The sequence below is a fragment of the Hermetia illucens genome, chromosome 6 (genome assembly GCF_905115235.1).
Source record: "Hermetia illucens chromosome 6, iHerIll2.2.curated.20191125, whole genome shotgun sequence".
Lineage (NCBI taxonomy): Eukaryota > Metazoa > Arthropoda > Insecta > Diptera > Stratiomyidae > Hermetia > Hermetia illucens.
Genome location: NC_051854.1, coordinates 1925333 through 1945265, shown reverse-complemented (window position 1 = coordinate 1945265; position 19933 = coordinate 1925333). Strand labels below are relative to the sequence as shown.

The 19933-nt window shown below is 41.7% G+C and overlaps 1 protein-coding gene across 4 annotated transcripts in view; it reads left to right on the top strand.

Moving 5' to 3' along the window:
- The window catches only part of LOC119658613 (RNA-binding protein Musashi homolog 2), a 147478-nt gene that overhangs the window by 7850 nt on the left and 119695 nt on the right, over positions 1-19933 (top strand). Inside the window, exon 1 of one of the 4 annotated variants that reach the window (XM_038066102.1) lies at positions 6024-6087. The exons of the other annotated variants lie outside the window; for them this stretch is intronic. The gene's annotated coding sequence lies outside the window, so the exon portion shown is untranslated. Of the gene's footprint in view, positions 1-6023; positions 6088-19933 lie in introns of those variants that run through there. 4 annotated transcript variants of the gene reach the window in all.

Below are 19933 nucleotides of genomic sequence, written 5' to 3'. Positions count from 1 at the left end.
TTGCAAACTGGTCTTAGCATTTCAGGTTTGCTAATAATATTTTTAGGACGGATTGCATGTTTTGTTTGCTGAAAATATGCTGAATAAATTATTATCAAAGTGAAATATCAACCAAAGTAATGCAAAGCGATGCGTGAGACTAGTGTTGACAAAGGAGGAGACTAGTTACGCGTAGAGTTCGATAATTTTTGTTGCAATCCTCTAAAAGATGAAGATTATGAAAAATAGTAGGACACCAGAGAAAGATTGCAGGTGCAGCTCTGTGAGGAAACGTTCTTCAGTATAAAGCTAGGTTGATTAAGCAAAGAAGTAGAGGAGTCAACTTGAAGCATTGTTAGAATAGTCAATCAAATAGATTCTTCCCTACGCAAACACATTACGAACATCTACGCTGACCAATGAAGACCTAGCGCTTTGGGATACCCCGATAACTCCCAGTGCTAGTCCTATCAATGTTGACTTAGGCTAATTCTTCGATGGTCGTTAGCTGGCGTTCTTAATATTTCCTATAGAATATAAAGACCATGAAAATAATCTTATAGGCTTTTCCACTTGCGCGCACAGTCAATAGTAAGCTGGAGTGCCTGAATGATGTCAAAAGGTTAGCTCCGTTAGCTAAATTGAGCGCGCATCCCTAATCTCTCCCACTTGCGAAAAGCCTGAAGAAAAGAGAGTCATTCGATTAATCTGACACATCGGTCTTAATTCCTGTACAACTCCTTCGATCGATGTCTAAAAAGGGTCTGTCAATTGGTTTTCAGCAGCAAAGCCGCTTGTGGAGTTGAATTCATGAGACTTCACACGCAGGAGAGTAACTGACATCAACTAGGAACCATCTAGGCGGGGATACGATTCAACTCCGAACTAATTGATGCTCAGAGATGTCGGAGTATGCTAAAATCGCCGCAGAAGATGAAGGAAGACAGGGGAAGAAAACGGTTAGGACTTGTGATAATTTGTCGAAAAATTCTTTGCAAGGAAAAAAGTGGCCGAAGCAGAGAAAATATACACAAGATATGATAAAAGGACGCCCGTTTGGTGGAATGACTCATGCGATGATAGGATCGTAGGTGGAAGAGGAGGAGAAAAAAAATGGTTTCGGCACGAAAAGGGGACCTAATAACTGTCGGAGCAGCTGGGAGCTCGTGTTGTCACTTTAATGTTCGATAAAAATCGTATTTTCTCTTGACTCCAACTGAGTTTTCAATTCACTACGAAAATCCTACTTCAGAGTTTGACCCTTTCCAATAATTTTTTTTATATCAAGGCATGCATGTCTGCCGCATTGATGCAAAACCACTTCCGTCAACAGACGAATTCAACACATTTCGACAATTCCTTCAGAAATTAAATGTCCCTGCACTTCATACTTTTCCATCTCTGACAAACCTTACATAAACCAACAACTGGCACACATTTTTAGGCATCTCTCCAAGAAATCTTAAATGTTAATTTTCATAACACAGAGAGACAATTTCTCTCAAGCCAGCCTCATCATATTTCAGCTGAAATGAAGAACACATTCCTCTTTTTCCTTCGTTTATAATATTTTTTTAACATTGAATTTATGAAAAGCGCCAAGTCGAAAAGAACCCATTTCAGATCCTATTTTTTTGCAGTCGAATATGCATCAAGACGAGTACCTACTACTCACTTACGGATAAACCTTTAGTGTGCCTTGTAGCAGCAAGGATTCACTTTCAAGGATCGTGGATAATAGGTCGCGTGAGTTGCCACTGATTCTACGTCGGAAATATGGGGTAACTAATCCATTCGAATCCTGACGAGCAACATGCTTTAAATAAGATAAAATATTAAAGAGGGCTTTTTTTCGGTGATAGGGTATAGTGGTAATTATGATTATTATTAATTCAATGGTTGCTTCCTGGAGACTTTTGGGGGTCGTAAGGTTCCAGAGAGAAATGTTTAAATCTTCGCAAACTTTCGTTTAAGAATTTTTTGGATGTTCTTAGAGAGTGGAGCGTTGTGGTTGCACGAAGCGTATTCGTCGAACTAAGGCGAAGGCAGGAAGTTTGGATTGAAGGAAGATAATTAACAGATTTTGCTTTCCAGCCGCTTATTGGCATGGAAATTAATTAATTATTTTCATTTCTAATATTGGGTATAATTTTACGACGCTTTTGTGTGCGCTTAGTCCTCCAATAACATGAAGATTAACGCAGAAGCTGATTGCAATTGGTGGTTTGTATCTCGCATTCTTTTTCAGATATTGGTCTGTTATTAACCTTCTATTTTTGTCAAATCACTAGTTTTTATTACAGAGAGCGCTTAGTGAGGGCGGAATAAAATTTCCCTGAAATGTTGGGCTAGAGTCATACAACCTTCAGTTTTTAATACTTGTTCAGATACGATCTAAACATTGCATGCCAAGTTGACAGCGTTTTTACATATTAAATTTGACAGGTGACTTTAAAAACCAAGTGCTCTACTTGACAGCTACCTTTTTTAGCACCACATATCTGCGTGTCCCACGTGTAATTTTCATGGTCACATGTATCATTTTCCGGAAAATACCCTCAAAACTCAATTCTACACTCAATATTTTCCCTGTAATTCTCTCCATTGGTGAAACGTTCATGCAATCAAGCATCGAAAGTATCGAACGTTGCAACTAATTGTTTGGTTCTGTAAACAAATTAGTTTGCTTTCGTGTAGTACATTGCCATTGTTATTGCTTTCAATTTAACTTCATTTGCCTTCTAAGCAACATAATACGACACCATAATTTGAGTGGCTCATCTATCTCCGAAGTCTATATCCTTCACAAGTATGTAGCCTGTGTGTAGCGTAATTCAATTATATTCAGGTAGGATTGCAACAAAACCACTCACAGAGAGATAGAAACAGAATAAAAAAAAAAAAAACCGTTCACAGAAATCTATATCCACATATGTAAGTATGGATACATGTTTGAAATTAGGTCATATCACGAATACAGAATTTTACCCTTGGCAATTTTAGAGGATAAAAGCTGAGATGAGAACATGTAATGAGATAAATCCGAATGCCTGGGTGTATCGTTATCCTTGCAAAGGATGTAAAAGGAAAAAAATTGAAAGTTCAGTTGAATTGAAGTGGATACAAAATTTTTTTCTGATAAATTTAAGTAATTGGAAATGTGTTACACGTGGTTGATTCTTATTTTAATTTATTGAATAATAACTCAATGAAGGTAAGAGGTTCCTCTGGTATTTTGCACTTTGGAATGTTTGCGAAATTTAATCTGTCGATTTTATATTAGCTATCCTCGGTAGTTGGCGGGATGGCTTGTTGCTTGTGGTTGTAGCTGTGTATCTTTCGTCGGTCTTGGTTGTTACCCATGGAGATGACTTTTGGTGCCCTTAACACATTCAGTCAACCCGTTGGGAGTGCCGTCCCACGTACTCAAGAAGGGCGATCAGACTCGAGTGCGGAAGCTGGCTCAATCGCTCCAGAAGCAAGATAACCCTCTTGTCGAGAGCACAATAAGTAGAGATAGTCGGGACACGAGCGACAGCTGCCGATGCCACGTTGACTGGAGGCCTTTCCTCCAGTTCAGCCTGATACAAGTCCGCTGAAGAAGGCGGTGCCATAGTTATATTCGGAACTTGCCACGCGAAGACATATCGGGCCTTGCTACGAAAAAATATGATCGAGAAGCTTTGCAGCTGAGAGGCCTCCGCTTGCACAATTAGAAGAGTTTTCGGCCGAAGTGAGGGCCTAGATTTTTCTTACTCGATTTTTCACATATGATTTAAGTTCGATTGGGCTTTTCGAAACCAACATGACTTGAGAGTTCGTCCAATATGTGCAGGGAAAGTCCGCTAATAATAACGCTGGTCGTATACCTACCATGACTGCCAGATGAAGAGCTGCCTTGAGCTCTAACCTAGGAATCGTAGCATCGCCTTGAGGAGAAATTATTTGCTTTACGCGCCGCAATGAAGGTGACATCAGCACGATCTTCCTTATCTTGAATATGCGCGTAGACGACCGCTGCCCAGACCTGAATGCTGGCATCTGAGAGACCGTGAAGTGTCAATATGTATGGGGAAGCCACGCTTGACCTGGACGTGAAGCGGTTGAGGTTAACCAAGCCATTGTGAAAGATTAATCAAGTCTGCACCGTAGTATCGGGGAGAAGCATATCCCAATCCAAAATAGATGCCCAAATAGATTGAATGATATTCTTGCCCACACAATTACGGGGCCACAAAGCCAACAGGATCAAAAAGCATAGCCATCTCGCTCGGCATTTGGCGCTAAGTGGGAGGTGATATCGAAATAGAGATCACCACTCGGAACAGGGGCTCATCAGAAGCTCGATGTCAAAGATTGGTCAATCTCGGTAAACGAAGCGGGCACGTCTGTAAGTGCCTCCACCACGGCGAGCTTGTTCGATTTCCACTGACGCATTGGAAAATGACCTGCTGAGAAGATGCAATCGATGGACTTTGGTGCCGAGGCATTGAAAATAGTTGACAGGAGCCTGATCTGAAAGTGAATCAACGCGCAGCATATGCCCTAAGTTCTCATATTCCCTCATGAAGGCTACACACTTCTCTCATAGTTCGGGGCCACAAGCCAAACGCCAGGCAGTGCAGGATATGCACGACGTAGCTTCCATTCTTAGTACCAAAATGGGTGTCCGTAAAGATGCGGGGGCAGTGATGTTCCTCCTCCTGATGGCCAACATCAAGAAGCTCCTTAAACAATCTCATCTAAGCGTAGCTCCTCCTCACCAAAATGCACAGTAACTGACGGAACAGGCGCGTGTTGGTGACATTGCCTGAGCTGGGCCCAATACCACGCAGCCAAATCGAGTTGCCTGTGCGTAGGGTTCGCTAGGTTGACCACTGCGAAGACCAGATTCCACGACAAGACTCCAAGCATCTGCTTCAAGAAAGACGTCAACTCCTACCGATGTTCCAAATGTTGGATCCGCCAATGAAGGTCTTTGAAGATGAGGCCATCGCCAGAACACATCCCCCAAGAATTTTCCTGGAAGATATGCTCTCAGAGAGAAATAATAAAACCAGAACTCCTCTGAAATCCCTTAGATAATTAAGGTCGCTGACACATAATGGTTATATAAAAGGAGATCTTCAGACTGAATTATAATCAGAAATCGAGATGGATGCACAACTGTGTACATACTCGTGTAGATTGAGCATTCTTAAGATTTATGAGAATAAAAGAGTGTTTTATTGGTTAATCTCGTCATCAGAAAAAAAAAACCTCAAAGCTTGTTTTTTCGAGCTTCCATCTTTATCCATAATTTCCAAATTTATTATGCCCGAACCAAACGATCTTTTTCTATATGGCAGAATCGAGTCTCTTTCCTAATAACCAACTTAACAAAGTCAAACTTTTAATCAGATAATAACGTAGATATGTCAAATTACCGAGAAGTGGAAAGCACTTGAAACCAAAGAAGGTCTCCACAGAAGAGCAGAATTGTCTCTGCTTTTGTTACAATAAAGAAACTTTAGCTCTATTATAAACACTCCTACAAAAACAAGCAAACAAATTATAATTAGTTAATCTCCAGTCAGCCTTTTTAAAATGACCCTGCTGCCAAGAACTTAAACGATAACTTGCAACTTCCAAACACTTTCCTGCCTCCTGCCCCAGTAAATCCCTCAAAGTAAGAAGTATCGCCTTCTGGGCCTCAGAATCTCTCCAGCAACAGCTCTTCTAATAAATTAAAAGAATGACATGGAATTTCTGTTTAGTTCATAATGGAGAAATAATGTGTTGTGGACGGGGTATACGCGAGAAGATACAAATGATAAGATTTAGTGAAATGAGCTCCATGAAATACCACGTACACAGGCACTTTCTTGATATCTTTCGAAGGGACAAAAAACCCATAGAGAATGTGAGACCGGCTGCGTTTTAGTAGACACAACAAGATAGAGATACTATATGAAACATCTTGGAGAGAGAAACATAAGAAGCGGAAAAAAAGATACGCAAAATCATGGAAAATTTCAACTTTACAGTTTGTGGTGTTTATCTGAGTCGAGTGTGGAACAATTTGTGTAAAAAAGTATCAATTTCTCATCGAACTTTGTGATATTGAGGGTAAGAATCGCTTCGCATTCAATCGTTTCCACTGCCTGCGGACGCACTTGAACAAACAATGGGTGCTGACCGAGATTCGCGAGTATAGTTTCATCAGTAAGATCTCTGGCGGCTAGAACACGCTGTGAACCGTCTCGTAATCATCTGAAATCTTACCAAACTTCTCAAGACATTCCTATTGTTGCACGCCATGTAGAATGTTTGAAGTCATTGTTTGAGTTCCTCCATAAGAACACACACACTCCCGAGCGACCACATCCTATTAAATTGAAACTTGGTGGGTGCCCTTTTGGCTTATAATTTAATTCAATTCAAGCAGCAAGCCACTGTCTCACATTCCGATCCAGCCTGGGAGCGAAGCAGACAGGCTGCGTCGGCTCGAGGAGCATCTCGCATTTCTTTTATCATCCCAGAGTTCACGTACAATAAATATTTACAGTGTGTACTCTGCGCGATATAGAATTACTTTGAATTATGCTTAACAACGTGAAATTAACATATATAATCGTGCTCTCGTCGTCGTTACCAAGTATGTGTATGATAGTCATGAGTACGAGATAGGTACCCACTAGAGGCACTTGCACCGGGCCCTCCCTTCCGCAGCACATGTTCCTGTGATGAACATGCTACTATGAGAATTTCACCCCCGAGGTGGAGAGCACTCTGTAGAGTGGGGGCTGGCAGGGCTCAGAACGATGCAGGTATAATTTATGCCGTGTTACCCGGTGTACCTGGAATGGAATTTGTCAGATTCCGTGTTTTTTCTCGCGAACAGGGCGAAATATAATATAACTTTTATTTTGTAAACATTGAAAGGTGGCCTGTGTTCATGGAATGGTCTGTGAGTCGTCACCAGATTTTAACTGTGGAGTGATAAACACAAATAATTGGCACAGGATTACGTTTTGAGGTTGATAAGTGGTTAAGAGAGATTTAAAATGAATGACAACTGCTCTTTATGTACTTTGTAGAAATGACGATCATTCGAAAGGCATAAATATCTTGATGGAATGAGGGCTTTGCTCCAATAATTCTCCAAGTAGGAGAATAGGTAAAAAAGATCAAAGGACAGTTTAGTACAGAAGTAAGCAAATGGCCATCAATAAGTGAGGGAAATTTGGCGTTACATCAATACTACTCGAGATTCTTGCAACGTTTTACTTGTTATGAGTATGGGTGGCACCATATCTACCGCTTTATAAAAATAAGGTTCACTATCCAATCCCGTAATCCTCTGGAATGTGTTCTCGATTTCCAGTCTTGCATTCAGAACTTTACCCACGAATTCCTTGAAATTGATTGGGTATTGCTATGTTGCTGAAACTGAAAGGTAAAAAAACCTTTCGTCCTAGAGACACCGTTTCTACCTTTCCACGAAACAATCCATGACGCTCGGTATCAGAGCTGGAGCGTGTCATGCCCGCCAACACTAGCAGTGGTCGATTGAGCTCACTCAGTGTCTTAGCGTGCGATCGACAAGATAGCTCTCCCACTATCGCTATAAGTCGCTGATGTTGAACTTGGGGGTCCCAGCTCTCCAACCGTGCTAGAAATGGCGGACGCAACACACAAGCCAAAGTAAGCTATCATCAGGTGGTTCCTTTTTGAGGCCGATGTCAGCGCTTCTTTTGTTACCCACATCCCGAAGACAATTCCTAATTCTACTATTGATCGCAAAGTCGTCAAACTGATTGCTCGTATGTTAAAACCCAACTGACCTGACCGGTAGGAGTTGTAGATATCCGCAAACTTCCCACCATTATCGTTACAGTCGCCAAGACCGTATTTTTCCATCACATGTCCAAGGAAAGGGCTGTCAGAGGTCACCTTGGTATTCATATTACCCATCACAATCACAGAAGTTGCCCCATTTTTTTTAGTACAAAAATTGTATCAAGTGGTTCATTTACGCACAAAATGTCGGACTCCTGTTTCAGACAGATTAGCGCCTAAAACACTCTCCGTTTAGAGCTCTAACCGGGAACCGCCACATTACCTCAGGTCAGGCCTACTTCGTATAAGAGTAAAATTCCTCAGCTTTGGGAGTCTTAGCTACCCTGACATCTCTCCTATCCATTTCCCCCTTTTTTCGCCTTTGCGTGTCCTCGCTCTGCAGTATGGCCTCAATCATGATTTCCGGGGAAAGGTGATAGTGATGACGCTCCCACTTTCTGTAGGAGAAAAAAGTGTGGCTTGCATCATCCACTACATCCTTGCAATAATTATCGTCGGGCGATCGTGATTTCTCGATTGTGTGCAGGTAAGACTAACAATACCCAGATCCACTGAGCAACTGGGTTAGGCAATAGTCAACCTCACGGTACTTTCGATTGAAACACGGGCTCTCTCTTCACAAGCGACAACTTCTTTATTTCTCTCGCCGTCTCTGAGGTATATAAGCCTGCTCAGCTGCATGGAGAGCGATCAGATTAGTTGTTCCTATTACCATTACTACTGACTCTGAGACGGGGTACGATAGGCGGACACAACTCGCAGAGATCCTCCTAGAATCACCTAGCGCAATTACAAAGACGATATGCCCGTCCCCCTTATCGGAGGAGTCAGCCCATATTTCGGAAGCATAAATAAGGACGGACTGAATTGTAATCAGCATATTTCCGGGGATCCATGATCGCCTGTTAATATTGTGGATTAGCTCCTGCCAGCCGCGTTGTTTCTGCCTGTTGATTTTGTAGTGGGGTACTTTTTTCCCTCTCTTATATTCCGCGTCCTAAGGGTCATCTCGTCTTAGCCTATTGCGCGCTATGCCATTCGCCGAAGTCTGAAACAGTTTCTTCATAGGCTAGCAATTTAAGCCATGCATAAGTACACAGGTAATTTCCTGGGATGTAGTTTTCTTTTGGGAGTCGGGGCATCACTAGCTGCGATGATTACTGTTGAATGGACTAGTGATTCAGTTGCAGTTCTCTTATCTGCATCTGGGCCTTGTCGCTGATTTACCCCTCTTGAGAGAATTTCGACAAATTTTCCAGCGTCGATTTACCCGATTTCCTACACGGTAGGTATTTGTTGAACGCCAGAACATTGGGAGGAGCCGTTTGTCCCTTCGAAGGCAATGTACTGATGATCACTGGCCGTGAAATCTACCAGCACTTTCCACCGTTGGATTTCTGATGCTAAGAACTCCATAACAAAAGTTGCGACAGGGATAGTGTCCTTATAACCAGGGGGCGCCGGAGTGCCGAGAGTGCTACCGATATTTAGAATAATATGTTCTGTCGTGGCAGCCAACTCTAAAACCTGTGTACCTCGAGAATCTGGTTGAGGCATGCTCCAATCGAGGCCTCTGACGTTAACGTTTCCTCCGACTAGAACTCTCATTTCAGTGTTTCTAATCTCGTTCTCAAAGGTGGCAAGCCTATTCCGCATAATGAACCCAAACGAAGCCATATCCTCGACCGTGGGGCCCGCACTCGCAAGTTAAACGTATCTCTCACGTAGCAGCAGCAGCAATTCTGGATATATGAGCACACCACTTTGGGGAGGTGACGGTCGTTACTTCTTGCGAAACGATTTATAGTGGAAATTCCTATTTTAGCTGTCAGAAGCGATGAGCGTGATGTGCTGTTGCTCCGTCTAAAAATTTTGGTTATTACCGGTTGTGTGGTCGTGTTTGTTGTCGGTGTTGTAATTTAGGTTCCAGCTGCAAGCGGCTATCTGCGCTAGAAAGTGCAGTCGACTTAAATGATTCCCGTAATTGTCCATGCGAGTAGCGAAACCACGTGTGGGTTGATGCAAATTCTTATGGGAGTTTGTGTTCAGAGCCGGGATGAGCCGCTAGTCAGGAGTCCATTTCAACTGAGCCTGCACTGCCAGCTTAATGGTAGCATAGCTTTTAACGGACTTCCAGCCCTGCCAAAATTATTATTGGGATGGAGGCAGCTGTAACATTAACCTGAAAGTTATTCATTAAAGGTAACAGAATGCCACAGCTGTCAGCTTATGTGCAACCTATTCCGAACAATTTGCCAAAACACGGGTCATCATTGTTATCGCCCCCCACGTTATTTCATCACCAGGGTTACTGGGTGGTGTAATTTGAGTGGGTTCGGATATAAAAAAAATCGTTGTCTTCCAGTAACTTTGCCCTGTCTGTCCGAGCCCGTTTGGCCCAGTTTGCAGGAAACTTCCCTAACACTGCATGTAATTGATCATAGAAAACATCCCTCTCCAAACTATTGGAATTCCACGATTGAAGCATTGCACTGTATATTTGTAATGCTCCTTATCCTGCACTGGAGAGTACGCCTTGCGCTAGCCATTAGATTCGCGTCTGCTACCACTTGGCTTTCCAGACCAGAATATTGAGCTTATATTTTTAAAATTCTCGCCCGCGTTGGAGAAAGCGAGCATTCTGGGTACCCTGGATACCGCTGTCAAGGAGCGTACGTTTTCATTAGCGAAAGGTCTTCGGCGTGAAGTCAGTGAGGTGAGGTTTTCGCACACCATTTTTTCTGGTAGACTTGCAAAATATTCCCCTGAGGCAATTTTCAATCTGCGAGCCCGTCCTTCAGTTTGCTAGACAAAGTGTCTCTCTCTCTCTAATTTGCAAGGAATTATTTACTGTCTCTTCAGTTGATGCCTTCCGAACAAATTAGTGGAGCGCTAAAGCCAAGTATTTACAAGATTAATTCTAAGTTTGTCTGTATTTTTTTAGAAGTTGTCGCCCCCCGGAACATGCTTCATTTCCAACGACTTCACATTCTGTTTGTCCGAAACAAGAAAGTTTAATCGCTTGGAAATACCCCAAATCGGACCAAACTCTTGCCTAAATTGTTTCCTCCCTGACACACATTCACTCATCATCCTTTATGCGCATTTCTATCCATAATTCGATATCTTTTCCTTCTATACATAGTCATCTCCCTAGTCAGCTACAAACCTACCTCCATTATTTCGATCATAATTCTGAAATTTATTTTTAGTTTTTCATCAAAATCAATATTTGATGTCTTGACCCAACAATTTGTTGGTGCGTCTGTCGGCTTGTCTATCTGTGATGTTTGCGCTAAGTGAATGGATATTAGATGAATTTCTTTACATGAATTTCATTCTAATTTTATGCTGATGTACGGATGGCTAATGCACATTTAGAAGAATTGATATGAATCTCGCTTGGAGGCTAATATGTCTGTATTCGAGTGTTGAAGATTATAGTGCTGCTGCCGATTCGGAGTGGATTTGAATTGTAAATTATGTAAATTGGATTTAGGGTGAGACTAGGTTCGCGTTAGATAGTATTGTCCGGATAAATATTTGGGTCTATGCAAAGATATTGCGATGATTTGTTATTGCGGATTTAGATGTCTAGAAGTGTGGGATTTTTAAGTGGAGTGCGGGGGATTTGGGGAGTACATACATCATAAAACAGCCACAAATCATGGAAGTAATTTAGTTCAATTTTGAATGAAAAGACGCTAAATTATTGGAGGAATAAAAACAGCCCGCCTGTTACGAGATTCACCATTTCGGGGATTTTTATCAGCATTTTCTTTGAAAAGGTTGTTTAAAATAAATTTCAAAAATTGCAAGATAGAAAAAGATTAGGTTGGAAAGCACTCTTTACATCTTTATTGACCAATACCATAATTTTGGCGGTCGTGGAGCATCCGGACGATGAAGATTTCCCTGAAGCATTTTCCCTTCCATTTTTTGTTTTGGGTGCTCTTTTATTGTCAACCCTCTTTGGTATGCATTTTGCGCATTCAGTGAAAAATCTCAGCGCCAATACTGACAATCAACAAGATAAAATCGGCAGAATATTTTTGCTACCGATTTTACTCTGCTCTTCTGAATAGGCACTTACTTGAGCGGTTGTCTGAAGAGTATTGTATGACTGAAGGGAAACGACTCCGGAGCAGACCCTCGAATGAGAGAGGGGAAATAATTAATCGGCTGCACCATTCAAATCTACACTTCCACCAGAAGGCACGGGGCTTATTTCTTCTCAATTCCCATCAACACTGCTCTCTTCACATCGTTTAGATTCCAGATAAGAGCGAAAATAATTGTTGATATCTTTAAAATTGGTGCCCCTTAGGAATGCTTGCTCCAGTGAACAACAGGCAGCGAACCAGAATGAAATGAAGAAGAATCCAAATTGTCAGCACATCTTGAGTTATTTTCCGTGGCTACGTCCTTTTAATGGTAAGAAAGGTACTAGGGTGTGTCACAACGCATTTGGTTAGGTTTTTGGCACACAGCATTCTCATTTACAAGTAACTTCAAGGCTTATTTAAAGGATCGAGTTCGTCATATTCCATTTTGTTATCCTCTACAATTCAGTCTTTTTAGCCCTTGTTCGCAGGCACTTTTGGAACTTATTGTTAGGACCGAAGTTAACCACAGCGCGCTGGTTAATTTTCTTTTCTTTTTGATCTTGCGAATTTGATGGATTTCAGCTCTCTACTTGTAAAAAGATTTAATACTGAGAGCTGAGGATATTCTTGGAAGAATCAGGATTTTCGCCTGTTAATTATTGCTGTACGAACTTTGGTATTTTATTGGGGGTACGATGTCGAAGTTGGTTGAGCGTCAACTTCTCAATTTTGCATCCTGAATTCAAATACCGTTTGTACCGTAGATATTTTCGTGTCGCTTTGTTCCCGATCCTGCTTTATGTTTATTATTTATATATGGTTGTCATTTGACCCTTGGCGAGTATATCTCATCAACCATTAATACGCGTCATAGTTCGCGGTTCATTGAAATGCACTTCAGTTCCCACCAGTAGTTCCGGAGATTCCTTCCTCTCTTTTTCTGTGCCAAGTTGTCTCGGGGCGATCCACTCGAGTTGGAGAGTGGGTTCCACTGCAAGGTATGCCAGCAATGGAATTGTCGCGCCTCTTGTTTGACCTATCTACTGCCACTTGTGCCTTTAGATCACATCATGTTCGGATTACAAGGCTTGTGCGCCAAAGTTATTGGTTTGAAGTAGTATTAGGCCAGCGTGCTCCGATGATGCGTCGCAGACAAGGGCTCACGAAGGCTTGGAGCTCATATACTACTCCCATATTAGTAACACATTTGTGTGTTGCTATCATTAGCCTAGAACAGTCTCATTTTGATCTTGCTATTGAGATAACTTCATTTCCAGATTTTAGACACGGCAGCGAAAAAGGATATAGAAGCCACCGGAATATACGGACACGAATTGCTTCTCCAAACAGAAACGAAATTAAGCGGAGTAGAGCTTTTGACCTTAGCGGTCTTTATGTAGAACTCTCCGTGCAGCTTCTACAGTCTCTGCAGAGTACGTGTCGAAGAATTTGTGTCTTTGCTGTTGGTCATTGATTTCGAGAGATCTTTCGACAGCAGCTGGAGAGTGTATCTGGAATGTTTTTCCCAGGACAGGCATTCTGGAGAAATTTATTGGGTTGTGATATGTCAGGGCAGCATCAAACTTTTTGGTTGATGCATTAAAAGCGTTATATCCGCCTTCATTACTTTGTTTAAAATCTAGAAATGCACCTATCTCAGCACCATCAACAAGTAGAGGTAGTTTCGAACCCGTGCTGTTATATTGGAGTAATAGATGGAAAATGACCAGCACTGTTATTGGGAGCCTCTAGACTGTCATCAATTGATATTTGCTATGTATGTGAACGGGTGACATTGGTCTGAAAAAGTTACAAATGAGGAACTTCGCCTTCAAACGGACATGCTGATTAGGAGACGGAAGTGACAGTCAGGCCACCCATTGAAATGGAACGGACCTAATGTCTCAGAACCCTAGAATCACTTGGTGCAGAGCAGTGGAGAAGAAGTAGAAGCTTTTCGGAAAAATTTTTAAGGACATTCTCTTTCAGGACAAAATTTGCTTAGGTTTTCCGAACTTCCCTTGAGAAATATGTGGCAGGGCTCAATGCACAAAGATGTTCGTTCGGGCAGCAATTAGATGATGTCAGAAATTTCAAAACAATTCTCCTGGAATGCATGCCCTTAATCTGGTTCAGGGATCTGATTTCTGTAGTGAAAACATTCGGACATGTTGGTGTCGAAATCATTCTGCAAGGGGTCGAAGGGCTTTTGCCGTAATCACTTGTGAGGAGTGTCGTTATCTGAGTTGCGGCTCAGTTGTGTTCGGGAACAGGATTTTTAGCACACCAAGCTTTTTGAACTTCCTGCACACGTTGTCTGTTAAGAATTAACGCTCCACGGAGAACTGGAGACAAAAAAAGTATTTTAGGAAAATTTACAATTTTTGAATAAACTTCAGAGACAAAAAGGCTTCGCAGTTCTATGGAAATTGGTGCCAATTAAGAAGCAAATTAGCTTTTATAATTTTCCCAGAATCTCAGTCATAACCTTCAAACGCAATACAAACCCAGTCAATCAAACTAGTCTCCAGGAAACTGGGTAAAGGTCACTCTCTTATCAAAGAATCATTCCATCTCTAAATTAAGAATTTGTCCATGGCTCTCAGCATTTTACATAGTTCGTAACCGACTCTAGGTCATTGCATCCATTACGAAATACTTTCTAGCATGTCGGCCCGGTTTTCCACGAGTATTTTTTGATATTTTCCAGTCATACTTGACGACTTTGTCTCTATTTATCTGCAATCACAACAATTTTTTAACATTTACAGAGCGACTGTGCCAATTTGACGATTTTCTGCTTACGACGCACCGATTGTATAGCATGTGGTGGAGGTGGCCCGAGGCTGGTTTGGTTCGGTCTCTAGCGGCAACCTGTTGCCTGAAGTACTACAAGTTACAATTAGCAAGCCGGAAAATCCAATTAGCCACCTTAAGGGCTTCTCGAGCAGAGGCGTCGAGCATTTTCTTTTCCTACTACGTCGGTCACATTTTGTTTCGTACATTTTCGCTTGGTCAGCGGGGAGCTCGTCGAACTTTTAATTAAATTAAGAGTGTGCCTACTCGCCTGCTATTCAAGCAATTCCTCAATTTTCCCGTAATTAAGGACAAGAATAAAATTTTTCCACGGCAGCTCTGAAGCAGTGGGAACAGCTGAATTTCAATTTGAGGCCGTTTTGAGTGTATTCGGTTCTCGAAATAATGAAAGAGAAAAAAATGTAATTTGAACCGTTTGAGGGTATAATTTAATAAGTGTCGTGACATCGAATTCACCCCCAGTAATTATACAACGTAGCAAAAGATTAGTTTTGTTAGTCATTGTCCGGATGTGTGGCCTTGGAAGCTGACTTGGTTCATGGTTTTTGTGGGTGTCATTTCGCTCCTTTCACTGCTCTTCATTTCGTCATTATAAGGGAACATTACGACAACATAATTCTTAAGAGGGATACACCGTGTCAGCTTTTTCTCTGAAATTTTAATGTTAATGATTTTGGTTTTTCTGTGTAGGTGAAAGATGTCCTGGAAGTCGTTAAAGTGATGGTGGCGAATTGCTAGGAGAGTGGAAGGTGAATAAATTTTTTAATGAATGGTCGAGAAAGTTTAAGGAAATGCAAACAATGTAAAGGTTCAGTGTTGAGGTTTGGTTTAATCGAGGGCTAGTTGAAGTTTTTAAACGGGTCAATTGTATTATGGACGAATAATTTCAATTCGCGAGTCGAAGATGATCCTGAAAATTTAAGCTGTTTATGAGTTGGTAGCAAGGGCTCCGTATCGAACTCTCCCCGGGAAATTGTTTTATTTCAAACTGCTTTTATCATACGATCTCCACAGGTGTAATCTCAACATTCCCTCCGTTACCCTGGTGAACTTTCTTCTTGCTTTCTCTCTTTCGGGGTTCGTAGTGCGGTACACTGATGACCTCTACCTCTTTCTCAATTTCTGTACATGTGGATACCATATCATCAAAGAAAAGCCCTAATAATCAAGCCCAAATGAAGGTTCCCACCATCTCTATTAGATTAGAAGTCTTATCAAATATAATATTTCGTCCTTTCAGGTGGGTGAACACCAAGAAAACGTCTGGCATAAAGACGAAATCACCCACGTCATTTTCTTGCCTTATTGGAGAAAACCTTCAAAAATCGATGGACATTTCTCAAAAAACAAGACAGGACGGGAGGGTCAGGTCCGGATGGCTCAAGTGGTTAGAGCGCTGGGCTGTCGTAGCGGAAGGTCGCGGTTCAAATCTCGCTGGAGGCAGAGGAATTTGTTATCGTGATTGGATGTCGGACACCAGTCGACTCAGCTGTGAATGAGTACCTGAGTCAAATCAGGGTAATAATCTCGGGCGAGCGCAATGCTGACCACATTGCCTCCCACAGTGTACTGTGGTGTACCGTTACGGTCTTGAATGAAGTGCTCTAACACACTTCAAGGCCTTGATCCAATATGGATTGTTGCGCCAACGATTATTATTATTATTATTATTATTAAACCCCTCTTTTGGTGGGATCCTGTCATTTTAGAAAATGATGCTCAATGATGCAATAGATGTTAGATATGTGAGTGTTTAATCGTGTTCTACGTAGTCAAAACGCGCCAACGATTCGCTGATATGTGGTTCGGCCCCCTCCTGAGTTTCCCAAGAAGTTTACATTCCTCCTCAACTGTTCTGCGACACGTATTTCTCGAGCCAGTCTAGGATAGTAGATTTCATTACATATTCTTTCCTCCTCTCTCAACCAGGTTTGAGGCTATCTATGGCAGAATTAGGCAGGCAGTCCGACCTAATTTTTCGCCGCGATGAGTGGAGGTAGATCTTTAGACACTAGTGTCTCAATCGGTAGGCGCAGGCTTGTAATATCCTCAACCATTTTTGGTGCTATTTTAATTTTTTACTCGTCAGAGTATTGATGGTTACTAGTTTCCGCTTGTTGGAGTATCGGTGGGGTTGTCCAAATATCAATCTATGCCTTATAGAGGTATATACGGTGAGCTCGTGGAGAACTTGCAAAAAAGTCGTATTTTCAAGGTCAGCAGGGCTTGATCAACTTATTGTAATGCTCCGTGGTCAAAGTAGGAATGACACGCAGTGTTGTTCCTACCGCAGTTTTGTTTGATCTTTGATTAGGTAGTCCAACCAGAGATTTTCAGTTCTGCGGGGCCGTCCTCGTTCGCTGTTCCTTCAAGAAGAATCACGGAAATGTGGGCCATTTCACTCGAAGGACGTGTCGAGGATTGCCCGATGACAATGAAAGGACTGCGCCACAGTACTCCCCTGTCAGTGATAAAGTCACTATAAAAATTTAGGGTGAAAAGAATATAAATCACTCAATAGCAATCGACAAAATGCACACATCTCGCAGATATTCTCGCATGTGTCGTCGGCTGTTGGATGTCCTTCAAGGCTGGTTTCTACCGTTATTGAGGTCGTGCGTCACCGGAGGGAATGGCTCATCGTTGATCATTTGTCTTCTCCCTAAGTATGTAGGCAGGCTCCAAACGGTCTATAGAGATATTTGTCTGCCTGCCGTGAATGTTGACGAGGAAAGTTTTCTCTGAGCAGCTGATGATTGGAAAAAGACCATCGTATCTTTGAGGGCTTTTTGTCTTACGGAAGACATGTTTCGTAGAGGCAAAATCCTTAAAGATGGACGACATCGCTCGCTCGTCGACTTAAAGTTTTGGAAATGTTGAGGCAGCTCGGTGATAAACGAATTCGGAACCTAGTTGTTGAGATTTGACGGACGCCTTTCTCGCAAGCTTGCACGCATCACACATTTCGTCGTCTTGGTGCCACAAACGTGATGATACTAACACGTATCTGTTGGTGGCCCATTGCAAGATTGCGAACTAGATCGAGGTCTGGAATGGCTTCGTCGCGCAGAGAGTTAATTCCTTGACGGACCGAAACTCGACCTGCAAGCTAAGAGGGAAATATGCCTCAAGCAAAAGGCACATCTTTCGGTGGTCACAGAAAGGCAAAACTAACAGTTCTTGCTTTTTTTCTTTGTTTTATGAGAAGCGAAATTCGACTCCTGTATGACGTGCATCACACCTTTCTTCTTATGGGTTATTGTCATCATCCTGTTAACATTTATATCGACTTCAACATACGTTAGGGATCCCTCGTGCTTGTTTTGAAGCACTAATCTCCGGTATCCACTCGACAATTAAATCAGATCTTAGCCTACTTCATGTGTAGCTGGAATATCTGTATGTCCAGCGGTTTTATTCTGGGTCTTCCATCCATACTACTATTTGGCGATAGCTTTATTCCTGTGTAACCAGCCACGGGGGAGCAGAAGATTGCCCAATAGATTAAAATAGGCACAGGAGGTTTAGCATCAGCCCTTCGATCTCGTTACCTCCCGCTCCCTTTAATGGTTTATGTTCGTCTCTTGGCTGCCTCGATTTTGTAGGCTTATCACTTTGTGTGTGATGATAATGAACTAAAACTGGACCGAAAAAGAGACTGCATAGATGGCCTAGAAGTGAAGAGCATACATACTATGACACTAACAAACAATTTTTGGAACATGTGTAACACAGCAAGATTTTCTCATTAAATGAAACCACCAGGAAAACGAGAAAATTGATTTTTGATTTCCACGCACTAAAAAAAACATTCCAAATGAGGTACTTTTTCATTTTCATAATTGATAAGATTCATGGGATCATAATTTTCCATTTATTCCTGCACATAAAAACGAAATATCGCAATAAAAAAACCTCCATTCTGCCTTAAAATATATTTAAATTGGATAAATTTCAAATGATTGTCATGCGTTATGAATACAAATTGCATTAACATGCACGCAAACCCGATTTTTTCGCCCTTTAACCAGAGCTTCCATTCGCATTTACTAGTTTTTTCCGCTCGGGATAGCACATTGATCCACTCTCAATGTAGCCATTTGACACAATAAAAACTGAAAAAGGACTCAGTGGAAAATAGTGGAGGATTTTCGTTTCCAAAAATACGTACACAGGATTTCGTAAGGACAGAGGACACAAGGTGGTCATGTATCATCAACGTCGCTTCGAAGAAGGAGAGAAAATGAGAGATTCAACAAAGTCCTTTTACTCTTACTTGTTATATATTATTATTTTCGTAAAGCCTCCCTACACAATCGATTTTCCATTAAAGTCTTCTACCTCAATAACACTAAACTCGGGAACAAAACCCTTGGCCCTACTCTGGGTACTATCAATTCCGCCTCCATCCTTCTCTGCGTCGCTTAAATATAAAGTTATGATGTTTGGGTGACTGGAGGGTGGTAAGTGGAAAGTTCTTAGTGTGGACCAAAGAAAACTTTTGTGTCCTTATAAGAACCTTTTTGTTATTCAGAGTTATCAGCCTGGCGGGTTGGCACTCCAGGACGGGTTAGAGGAAAATTCAGGATATTTAGAAATGATGAATTGTGCCCGGACTTGACTTAAAGTTGGGTGTGAATGGGGTTCTAAAAAAATATAGAAGTTTATAAAAGTTTTTGACCAAATTTCGAAGAGAGTAATTCATGGAATTTTTGTTCTGCTTGAATTTCTACTGAATTTAATTTCACGTTGGAGGTGGGGTGACCGTGAGAACAGCTACAGTCAATTTGAGATTTGACATTGTTGAAAAGTCCAATGTGAATTGCTTGATTTGCGGAGCACGTTATTGCAACCCTTGTGTGAAATTGATTGAAGGACTTTTGATGTCAACTGCCAATGCCATGTTAAGTGGGAAGACATTTGGAGAATGTGAATTTTTACAGGGAGAACGGTTCGGACTGTGGGTTTGGTATTCGTAGTACCAGCGGAGGGAATTTCTATTCTCTTGCCATTTTTTGCAGCCTTGAGGGAGCATACCACTTTGTTGCAATACATAATTGTCCTCTTCGTTTTCCGGATAATATGCGTAACTTGCAAACTGTATTGTGTGCGGAGTGGAGAATAACTTGCTGGATTTTGTTGAACAATTTGCAAAGTACATCTGAACAACCTGCTGAGTGCTACCACTG